The sequence below is a fragment of the Portunus trituberculatus genome, chromosome 9 (genome assembly GCF_017591435.1).
Source record: "Portunus trituberculatus isolate SZX2019 chromosome 9, ASM1759143v1, whole genome shotgun sequence".
Lineage (NCBI taxonomy): Eukaryota > Metazoa > Arthropoda > Malacostraca > Decapoda > Portunidae > Portunus > Portunus trituberculatus.
This window is the reverse complement of record NC_059263.1, coordinates 4,380,001-4,390,000: the sequence shown is the minus strand read 5'-3', so window position 1 is coordinate 4,390,000 and position 10,000 is coordinate 4,380,001.

Below are 10,000 nucleotides of genomic sequence, written 5' to 3'. Positions count from 1 at the left end.
ATAAAGTCACCACAATGAATATGGAAACGCGTCATGGTACTGAAACGGTTAACGAGGGAAACTACAGAGGATCGTTAGGCGTGTAAATGAATCATGAAACTAGAAAAAAAAAAAAAACAAGAGCTAAAAATGAAAAGAAAAAATGAAAGTTAACAAAAAGGCTTTGATCTCCAGTAAGTCCTTGTTGTGACTTAGTGAATCGCTCAAAAGGGAAACTGGATCTTTTGTATTTCGCTCGCCATCCAGACAGCTGCCTTTCCCTCTCGAGAGTCTTTCCGTCATCCCTACTTGTAATGAGGTGAATTGAGTTACATGGAGTTTGAGGCTGGGAGGAAACAAGTGTCTGTGTAGTGCTAATGAGGAAAGTCCCAGTGTATGTTAGTTGGTGTCACAGTCTAAAAAGGCTCCTGGATTTAAACATTGTAGCTTATTCATAACGCCATTGATTTGATGTGAATAATACTTGTTTTCTGTTGATCAACGCACTTATGACAAGGACAGCTCACGGTTTTCACCAAGATCTGACAACCACACATTCCCTGGGGACACCATTCAGACCGAGACTAAGGAGCCACTTTAGACAGAGAATAGTGGTTACAGTGTGTGAGCGCCGCCGTGGTACAGTGGGATCGTACAGTACTTTGGTGTGAGAGTGTTCCAGAGCTGCAAGGGTTCGAATCCTAATCATGGGGTGAGAGTAGGAAAGGGAAAGTACTCCACACTCAAAGTATTTCGTTATGAGGCAGAGTCCTTCTCCTGATACACACAAGAACCTTGATAGATTAAGAAAACAAGGCATATAAACGACAAGAAGTGGCTGAAATGAGTAATGCTAAAGTGAACACCTGATAAACTAAGGAAACAAGACGTAGAAACGAAAAAAAAGTGACTGAAATGAAAGAGAAGTGTGTGAGAGGAGTAAGGTTAACGTGGAAACCTGACAGACTAAGGAAACAAGAAGTAGAAACGAAAAAAAAAGAAGAGAAAGTGGATGAAATGAGTAAGGATGAAATAGGAACCTGATTACTTGAGGACAACAAGACTAGAAATGAAAGAAATGTTTGTGAAAGGAGGAAAGTTGAAGTGGAAACCTGATATAGTGAGGAAACAAGACGTAGAGGTGAAAAAAAAGATGTGAGAGAGGAAGAAGGCGTAAGTGAAAATAATAAAGTAAAGAAACAAAACACAGAAATGAAAATAAAAAAAAGGCTTGGAAGGAGTAAAGCTGAAGTGAAGACCGGGAAAAGCGAGAAAGCAAAACGTAAAAATGAAAAAAAAAGCAGCTGAAATGAGTGAAACTGGAATAAAAACCTCATAGACTAAGAAATCAAGGCGCAAAATAAAAACAAAAATAAAAAGAAATAAGTGGCTGAAATGAGTAAGACTGCAATAAGAGAGAAAAAAAACTAATAGACCAAATAAACCCAGACCAAAAAGAGAGAGAGAAAAAAAGTAGAAGTGGCTGGTGCGTAAGACTGAATGAAAGCCATGGAAGAAGAAAAAAAGGCCTAAAAAAGAGAGGACATTGGCTCCCCACGTGGCAGTCCCTAGATAAAAAGAAACAGTGACCTATTTCCACCCATCACTCTCATTCATAGCTACGAGGTGGACAATATTGATCTTCCCTTTATTCTTATTTTACGAGAGGGAATCTGGTCAAAGCCAATAAAGGGAGATGAAGAAAAGAAAAGCTCATTGAGATTTTGTATGAAGAAAAAAAAGTATGTGTGTGTGTGTGTGTGTGGGAGGGAGGTGGGTGGGCAAACAGCGATTCATATGCAAATTTAATGCACGTGAAGTGGGCGAGCAAACAAACATGCCAGAATCTGTTTGCCCAGCACGTGTGAAGGCGGGCGTGACCAAGCTTGGCGGTACAAAATTAGCAAAAGTCGAGGGAACAGCAGGTGTGGAGAAGATACGAGGGAGGAGTGAATGAAATAACAAGTGTGCAGAAGCTGAAGGAAAGAATAAGAGGGAGAACTGAATAAAGTGAAAGATGTGGAGAAGCTGAAGGAAAGAATAAGAGGGAGGACTGAATAATGTAACAGATGTGGAAAAGCTAAGGGAGATATTTTAAAGGGAGAGACAATGTGATAAGATGGCAACATAAGAACAGTGGCGATGATAACAGCTATGGAAGTAATAAAAAGTAATATAAAGAAAAACAACAGGTGTGAGATGATAACAATAGATAAGAGAAGAATAATGAGAAGGAGAAGGAGAAGGAGGAGGAGGAGGAGGAGGAGGAGATAGAGAAAAGAACAGGTGTGAAGTAGATAAGAATAACAGGTTTGGAAGATGAAATAACGTGTTGAAAGAAGAAACTAAGAAGAAAAGGGAATGAATAAAACAGGGACGGAAAGAACAAGATACAATTGACGATAATAAGAACTGTAGGAAAAGAAACTTGAACAAATGAAAGAGAAATAAAAGAAGAAAAATAAAGAAAAGAGAAAGAAAGCAAAAGAAAAAAGATTGGAGAGAGAGAGAGAGAAAGCGAAAAGAATGAAGAAGAGAAAGAAATGAAGAAAAGAAGTTAATAGAAAGAGAAAATAGATACAGACGAAAAATGTACAGACACTTGATACAAAACTTCACATTCCGAGTAATGAAAAGAGAAGAAAGTTGTGAGAATGTTGAAATAAAGCTATATTTTTTTTTTGCTTTCCTCAGACAACGAAGTAAAAAATAGAGAGAAAAAAAAAAGACAATCACTGACAAACTTAGGAAGACTTACTGAAACTTTTAAGAGAAAGATAATCACGGCTTTGTGAAATATGCGAGAGAGAGAGAGAGAGAGAGAGAGAGAGAGAGAGAGAGAGAGAGAGAGAGAGAGAGAGAGAGAGAACCAAACACATGTAAAAATAAATATAAATCAACAAGTAAGCAACAACAGAAGCAACAACAGTAACAAATGAAGACTTCCCACGGATCACCACCACCACCACCACCACCACCACCACCACCACCACCACGGCAATATGACAAGGCAGGGAATTAATGACAGTGGTGGTGGTGGTGGTGGTGATGTTGGTGGTAGTGGTGGTGGTGGTAGAGAAGATTAGAATGTAGCTTCTATCTTTCCTATCACCTTGCTTGCTGCGGAGACTGGGACGCTGATTGCAGGGGTGGCCAGAGAGAGAGAGAGAGAGAGAGAGAGAGAGAGAGAGAGAGAGAGAGACTGGAAGGGTGCTAAGACATATATAACAAGATTCATAGTTGTTGTTTTTTTCAATTTCATAACTACGTCACTTATAGAAAGGCCGTGTGATGTAGGAGAGCGCGTACATACACACACACTCACACACACACACACACACACACACACACACTCACACGTCCATTTACCTTAAACTCACACCTCTCTTAACTTCTCTCCTTCCTCATCTTTCTTTAATTCATCAAACAAGTTTTCAAACTCACCAATACCCACAAAAAGACGAAAAAAGACATGAAAACTCACTTAACAATCATTATCATCATTACAACTTTCTTTTCACACTGTCTTATTATCTTTTCCCTTTTTCACCACACCAACACGGGGCTTGGTTTGCGTATCAGTGCCTACGAGAGCAGAGGTGCGGCGGAGACCCTTTCACGACGGCCACTGAGGCAAGACTGGTTGGTTGGCACTCCTGTCCTGTGAGGCTCAAGAATAGGAGCTCGGGGAGAGAGACAGACGAGGGAGAGATGGGAAGCAGGGACAAGAGGGAGCTATGATGCTACTTAAGGGATAGTTTGTGCTACTTAAAGTGTGTATTTCTTTGATGTTATGAGAATGTGTTCTGTGTGTCGTTTTTATATATATTAGATTATTTTTCTCTCTCTTTTATTTGCTCCTTCTCAGAAAAGGTAATATCTGATGATTTAATATTACGTGGAAAGTGTGCGCAGAGAGAGAGAGAGAGAGAGAGAGAGAGAGAGAGAGAGAGAGAGAGAGTTAAATATGTAGATAGACTGTACGTAAATATGGTTGAAATCCTCCCTCATCCTACACACACACACACACACACACACACACACACACACACACACACACACACACACACACACACACGATAAAATCCGACTAGGTGAAACAAAATACTGATGCGTGTGTGTGTGTGTGTGTGTGTGTGTGTGTGTGTGTGTATGTGTACGTAAAATGAAACAATATCGCGGTTTTATAAAAAGAAACATAATGAAAAAGTTTTAATTAAATAATGCAAAATAACGAGGAAGAATGACAGCGACTTTATTATATAAAAAAAAAAAAAATAGAATGCAATAGATAAACAGATGAATAGATAAATAGATAGGTAGATAAATGCAACCACAGATAAAAGATAGATAGATAGATAGATGAATAGAAACACACTCCCTTTCAGTCCTATTTTTCTTTCCTCTTTCTCTCCTCTCCTTCGTCCATTCTTTCCAATATTTTTCCCTTCCTTGTTCCTTATCTCGTTTCTCTCCCTCCTCTCATGTTCCTTCCTTGTATCTCTTTCACCAGTAGCAGTAGCAGTAGTAGTAGCAGAAGCAGTAGTAGTAGTAGTAGTAGTAGTAGTAGCACGACCACCAACACCACTCTGCCACTGACACAAACTTGAGACAAAAAACATGAAAGCGGGTCGTAGCAACAGAAACAGGACGAAGAACTCAGCTTACGACATAGAAGGATGGCGGAGAGGTTGGAATGAGGCTGACGGAGGAGCTGGAGGGAGGATGGGGATTGGGATGAGGGTGGGTGAGTGGGTGGGGAGGAGCTTCTGCGGGGGGGGGATGGATGGATGGGACTGTGTGTGGCTGGGTCAGGTCTGGGCTAGAGAACAAACGACCTATTGGAGGAGCTTCGTATTTCCAGAAAGAGATCCAGAGAGAGAGAGAGAGAGAGAGAGAGAGAGAGAGAGATGAGAGTAAAATAAGAGAGAGTGTTATTCAGTGTCAGCGTTGCATTACCACTGAAAAGTTTTACGTGTAGTGGTGATGGTGGTGGTGATGTTGGTAGTAGTAGTAGTAGTAGTAGTAGTAGTAGTAGTAGTAGTAGTAGTAGTAGTAGTAGTAGAAGTAGTAGTAGTAGATCCAGAGAAAGAAAAGAAAATAACTGAAAGAAAGTCGAGAAGAAGCAAAATAAGAAAAGGTAAAAATAAGAATAAAAATGTCAAAAGGAGGAACAGGGACAATAAAGTAAAGAGGAGGAGGAGGAGGAGGAGGAGGAGGAGGAGGAGGAGGAGGAGGAGGAGGAGGAGGAGGGCATCCTTACTGCTTGATTAACTTTCACAACGGCAAATAATTATAAACAGAATTATAAATGTTTTCTCTCGCGACATTTTTTTCATCTCTCTCTCTCTCTCTCTCTCTCTCTCTCTCTCTCTCTCTCTCTCTCTCTCTCTCTCTCTCTCTCTCTCTCTCACTCCTACTCGTATTTCTACTCCTCCTCCTCCTCCTCCTCCTCCTGAGTGTCCGTGGCTTTGCACAACAAGTAGTATTCGTAACACTGATCCTGCGTCCTATGCCTTGTTACCCCTGCCAAAGTTTGCTCACACAGGAAGCAAAGGGAATAGTGATGACAGTGGAAGTGATGGTGGTGGTGGTAGTAGTAGCAGTAGTAGTAGTAGTAGTAGCAGTAGTAGTCTCTCACCTAACTCTCACCAGCTCAACACCAAACAGGGGGAAGAAGAACACCAAGTCTAAGCAAATTCTGAAAACACACAAAAATAAACACACACAAATAAAAAAGGATGGAAAAACTTAAAATAGAACCCACTAACCATGAACCTCAGCAGATTAACTTCAGCAACAGTAATAGCCGGTGCGATTGAGCCAGATAGCCATGGGGATCAAGCGGACCATTGCCTCCAAACGACGCTATTGTTAAACGGTGCAAGTGGCGGATGCTGGATACTCTGGTGGTAGTGGTGGTGGTGGTGGTGGTGAGCTTGGGAGGTACACGGCCCAGATTCCAGCAAACCCGTGTAGCGAGCGTGTGTTGGGAGACTAGCGGGGTGGTGAGACGGGGAGGTGAATGCTTGGTGGCCCTCTTTGCTGTGTACGAGGGGCGTTTGACAAGAGATACGAGGTACTGAAAGCTAAGACACGTTCAAGCTGCCGCTACCTCAGAAAAGTGACGTGTCTCGATGCCTTTTAGCCTATCTCAATGCCTTCCTGCCTGTCTTAAACGCTTCTCACCAATCCTCTCTCCCTGTCACTAAGCCTTCCTTCGTCCCTATATCGATGTATTTCTACCTTTCTCAACCCTTCCCTACTTTCCTCACATCCTCCTTCTCTGTCTCAAACCTTGTCTCAAAACCTCCCTACCTTTCTTTCCTCCCTAGCTGCCTCAAACCTTCCCTGCCAGCCTCAAAACCCTCTCTGCTTGTATCACACCCTTCCTGCCTTTCTCACATTATCCCTGCCTGCCTCAAATCCTCTCTGCCTGCCTCAAAACCCTCCCTGCTTGCCTCAAAAATCTCCCTGCTTCTCTCGTACCCTTCCTGCCTTTTTCAAACCCTCCCTGCCTGTCCCAAATCCTTCCCTCTTTGTCACACGTACATACACTTTACAGAACAAGCCACAGTGCAGTCACAAACTTACTCCATGTATCGAAAAAAAAACTGAACGGGCAAATTTGGCTTTAATTAGACCTTCTTATTGCTATAATTACACCCACGCTGGCATTGGAACTAGTAGTGGCTGGAGATCAATGAAGGAGTAGGAGGGAGAGGAGAGATTAAAAAGAGAGGAAGGGATAGGTAATGATAGACAAATTGGTGAGAAAGGAAAAGAGGGAAAGGAAGGAGAAAGTTAGTAAATTCTGGATGTGTAGAAAGAGTGGGATTGTGGGAGGGAAGAATAGACGAGGGGAAGGGATTGGAGAGAGGGGGAGAAAGATTGTTTGTTGTTTGGGAGAGGGGAAAGAAGTGAAGGGATAAAAAGTAGAAGAGAGAGAGTGTGTGTGTGTGTGGCGAGGGAGGTGCGCAGCTGACAGTGACAGTGTTATGACACCCTCGCTCACCCCGGGAGCAGCTTTAGAATGAGCGTCACATGCCAGTGCACGCTCTTAGCTCACGAACTCAGCTCCAACTGTAAACATACTTATGTGTAAAATATGTATGTTATGTGCATTAAGTTTAAATAAAAGAGAGAGAGAGAGAGAGAGAGAGAGAGAGAGAGAGAGAGAGAGAGAGAGAGAGAGAGAGAGAAAGAGAAAGAGAAACAGAAAGAGAGAAAGAGAGACAGAGAGAGAAACAGAGAGAGACTACGAAAAATAGACAGAAAGAAAAACAGAGAAAACAGACAGAGAGAGATACAGACGGAGAAAAAAAATAGAGAGACAGAGAAAGAAAGAAAAGACAGAGACACAGACACAGACACAGAGAAAGAGAGTCATCACGAATACAAATCATATCACAATGGAGCAGGGAAGCGACTGGTTTTGCTACCGTGACTACAATGAAATCAACCCTTCGCTTTACTCTTCACGATCAACAACAGCCGTCCTTGTTTAGCGTGCAGTGCCTCCGCGGGGACACACACGGCTGAGAGAGAGAGGGAGAGAGAGGGAAGTGGAGGTCTGGAGCATGACACGGAAACAGAGGTGGAAATAGAGGCGATATAGCAAAATAAGACACTAAAATACACGGTGAAAAATAGGAGACGCTGATAAAAGGGTTACGAGAGGCGGAAAAAGAGAAAATAAGAGACACAGGATGGGGATGGGGATAGAAGCGGAAACAGAGATGATTCAGTTACAAGACAAAATGAAATTGACACGAGAAAGAAAGAACGAGAAAAGGATAGAGGAGGGAAAAAGATGCTGAAAATAGAGGAAATCCATTAACCTTAGACACAAATAGAAGAGAAGAGAAAGAACAGGAGGAAAATAATACTAGAAATAAAAAGCCAAAAAGAGAAAATAAAAAAAAGAAGACGAACAGAAGAAAGGAAGAGAAAGAAGAGGAGGGACAAGAGGAACAAGATACAGGAATACAGCTGGAAAAAGAGGAAATCCAGTAACGAAGCAGGAAAAAAAACATAAATAAGACAAGACAACAGGAACAAAACACGTCTCAGATCAATTCTAGCCAAACTGGGATGATATAACATTTTTTTCTGGAGTCTGATCTCTATCAAAACTTATCCATTTACTTACTTATTCAATTACTTACTTACTTACTGAACTATCACTAAAACTATCCAAACGCTCACTGATTTCCACTACAACTAATGAAAACACTTGAAAAACTCCAATAACTTCCACCAGAACCAACAAAACACACTTGAAAAAACACACATGACATCCACTGAACCAGACCACACCACACTGTCACCAGAACTATTAAAAAACACCTTTTAAAAACCCAACCCATCTCACTGACGATGAAAACCTATTGAGTTATTACCAGAACCACAACAACAACACATCCCTGAACAAAACCAACTTCCACTAGCGCCATAAAAAACACATTTAATTAAGAAACACACCGTAAACTTCCACTAAGACAACGGAACACTGCGGCAGACCAAGAATACACACAGCTCTCATGATTAATCACCATGCCGAGTATAGGAGAGCTCTAGAACACAAAGGCCTTCCCAGCTTGTGAGACGAAGGACGCCCTAAGCCATATCCCTTCACCAGGAAAGCTTAGGGGCGTCTGGGAGGGAGTGCAGGGGATAAGAAGACATGTAACCCAAGTTGTCTCCTGAAGATTATAAACTTGCAAATGTTCTTCAATTTTCTACACGAGTGAAAGCGTAAACAGTGGAGAGAGAGAGAGAGAGAGAGAGAGAGAGAGAGAGAGAGAGAGAGAGAGAGAGAGAGAGAGAGAGAGAGAGAGAGAGAGAGAGAGAGAGAGAGAGAGAGAGAGAGAGAGAGAGAGAGTGTGTTACAATAGCAGTGGAGGGAAAAACGCCATGGTATTTCATAGAATCTCAACGTTACATATATATACGCCTCAGTATCACCATTTCTGCCTACTGCTGCTGCTGCTGCTGCTGCTGCTATTGAGTCACGCCTGGCTGAATAGTGTCCCTCTTCCTCTCCTCCATTTGCTCTGCTCCCTTTCCTCCCTCCCCCATAGTGAATATTTTACTCATCCGTTGTGTAATTCCTATTTCATTTATTATTATTATTATTATTATTATTATTATTATTATTATTATTATTATTATTATTATTATTATTATTATTATTATTATTATTATTATTATTATTATTATTATTATTATTATTATTATTATTATTATTATTATTATTATTATTATTATTATTATACAACTTTCGTACACTTACACTCTCTCACAAGACAGAAATAGATATAGACTAAAAATTCTCTCTCTCTCTCTCTCTCTCTCTCTCTCTCTCTCTCTCTCTCTCTCTCTCTCTCTCTCTCTCTCTCTCCCTCACAAAACAGGAATAGATATGGACCTCAATTTTTCTTATTTTCTCCTTTAAATTACCTCAGGTTTGTCTACGATACCTAATCTAACCTAACCTAACCTCTCTGGCAGGATGAATGGATGGGTGGGGAGCCTTCTTCTGTACTATCCTTTCTCTTATCTCATTAACAGTTAAAGTTAAAAAAAATACCCTTGAAAAGTCCTCAATGGCTTGTTTCTCTTAAGACTTCCTTTGTGTATTTTTCTTCTTCTTCTTCTTCTTCTTCTTCTTCCTCCTCCTCCTCCTCCTCCTCCTCTTCCTCCTCCACTAATCCATTATCGCTCACTCAGCCTTATAATTTAGAAAAGGTAGAGTGGCTTTCCTAATCTCCCTCCCCCCCAGTGAAATGTGAAAGAAAGGGCAGTCTCTCTCTCTCTCTCTCTCTCTCTCTCTCTCTCTCTCTCTCTCTCTCTCTCTCTCTCTCTCTCTCTCTCTCTCTCTCTGGTTTCTATGCAATTAGAAGTCTTTTGGGAACTCTCAGCACAAAACAGGTTATAAATCTAAACCTATTAAGCTTTATCAATTCATAATGTGTGTGTTTTTATTCCTTTTCTCAGTGTTTTGATATCATTATTTTAT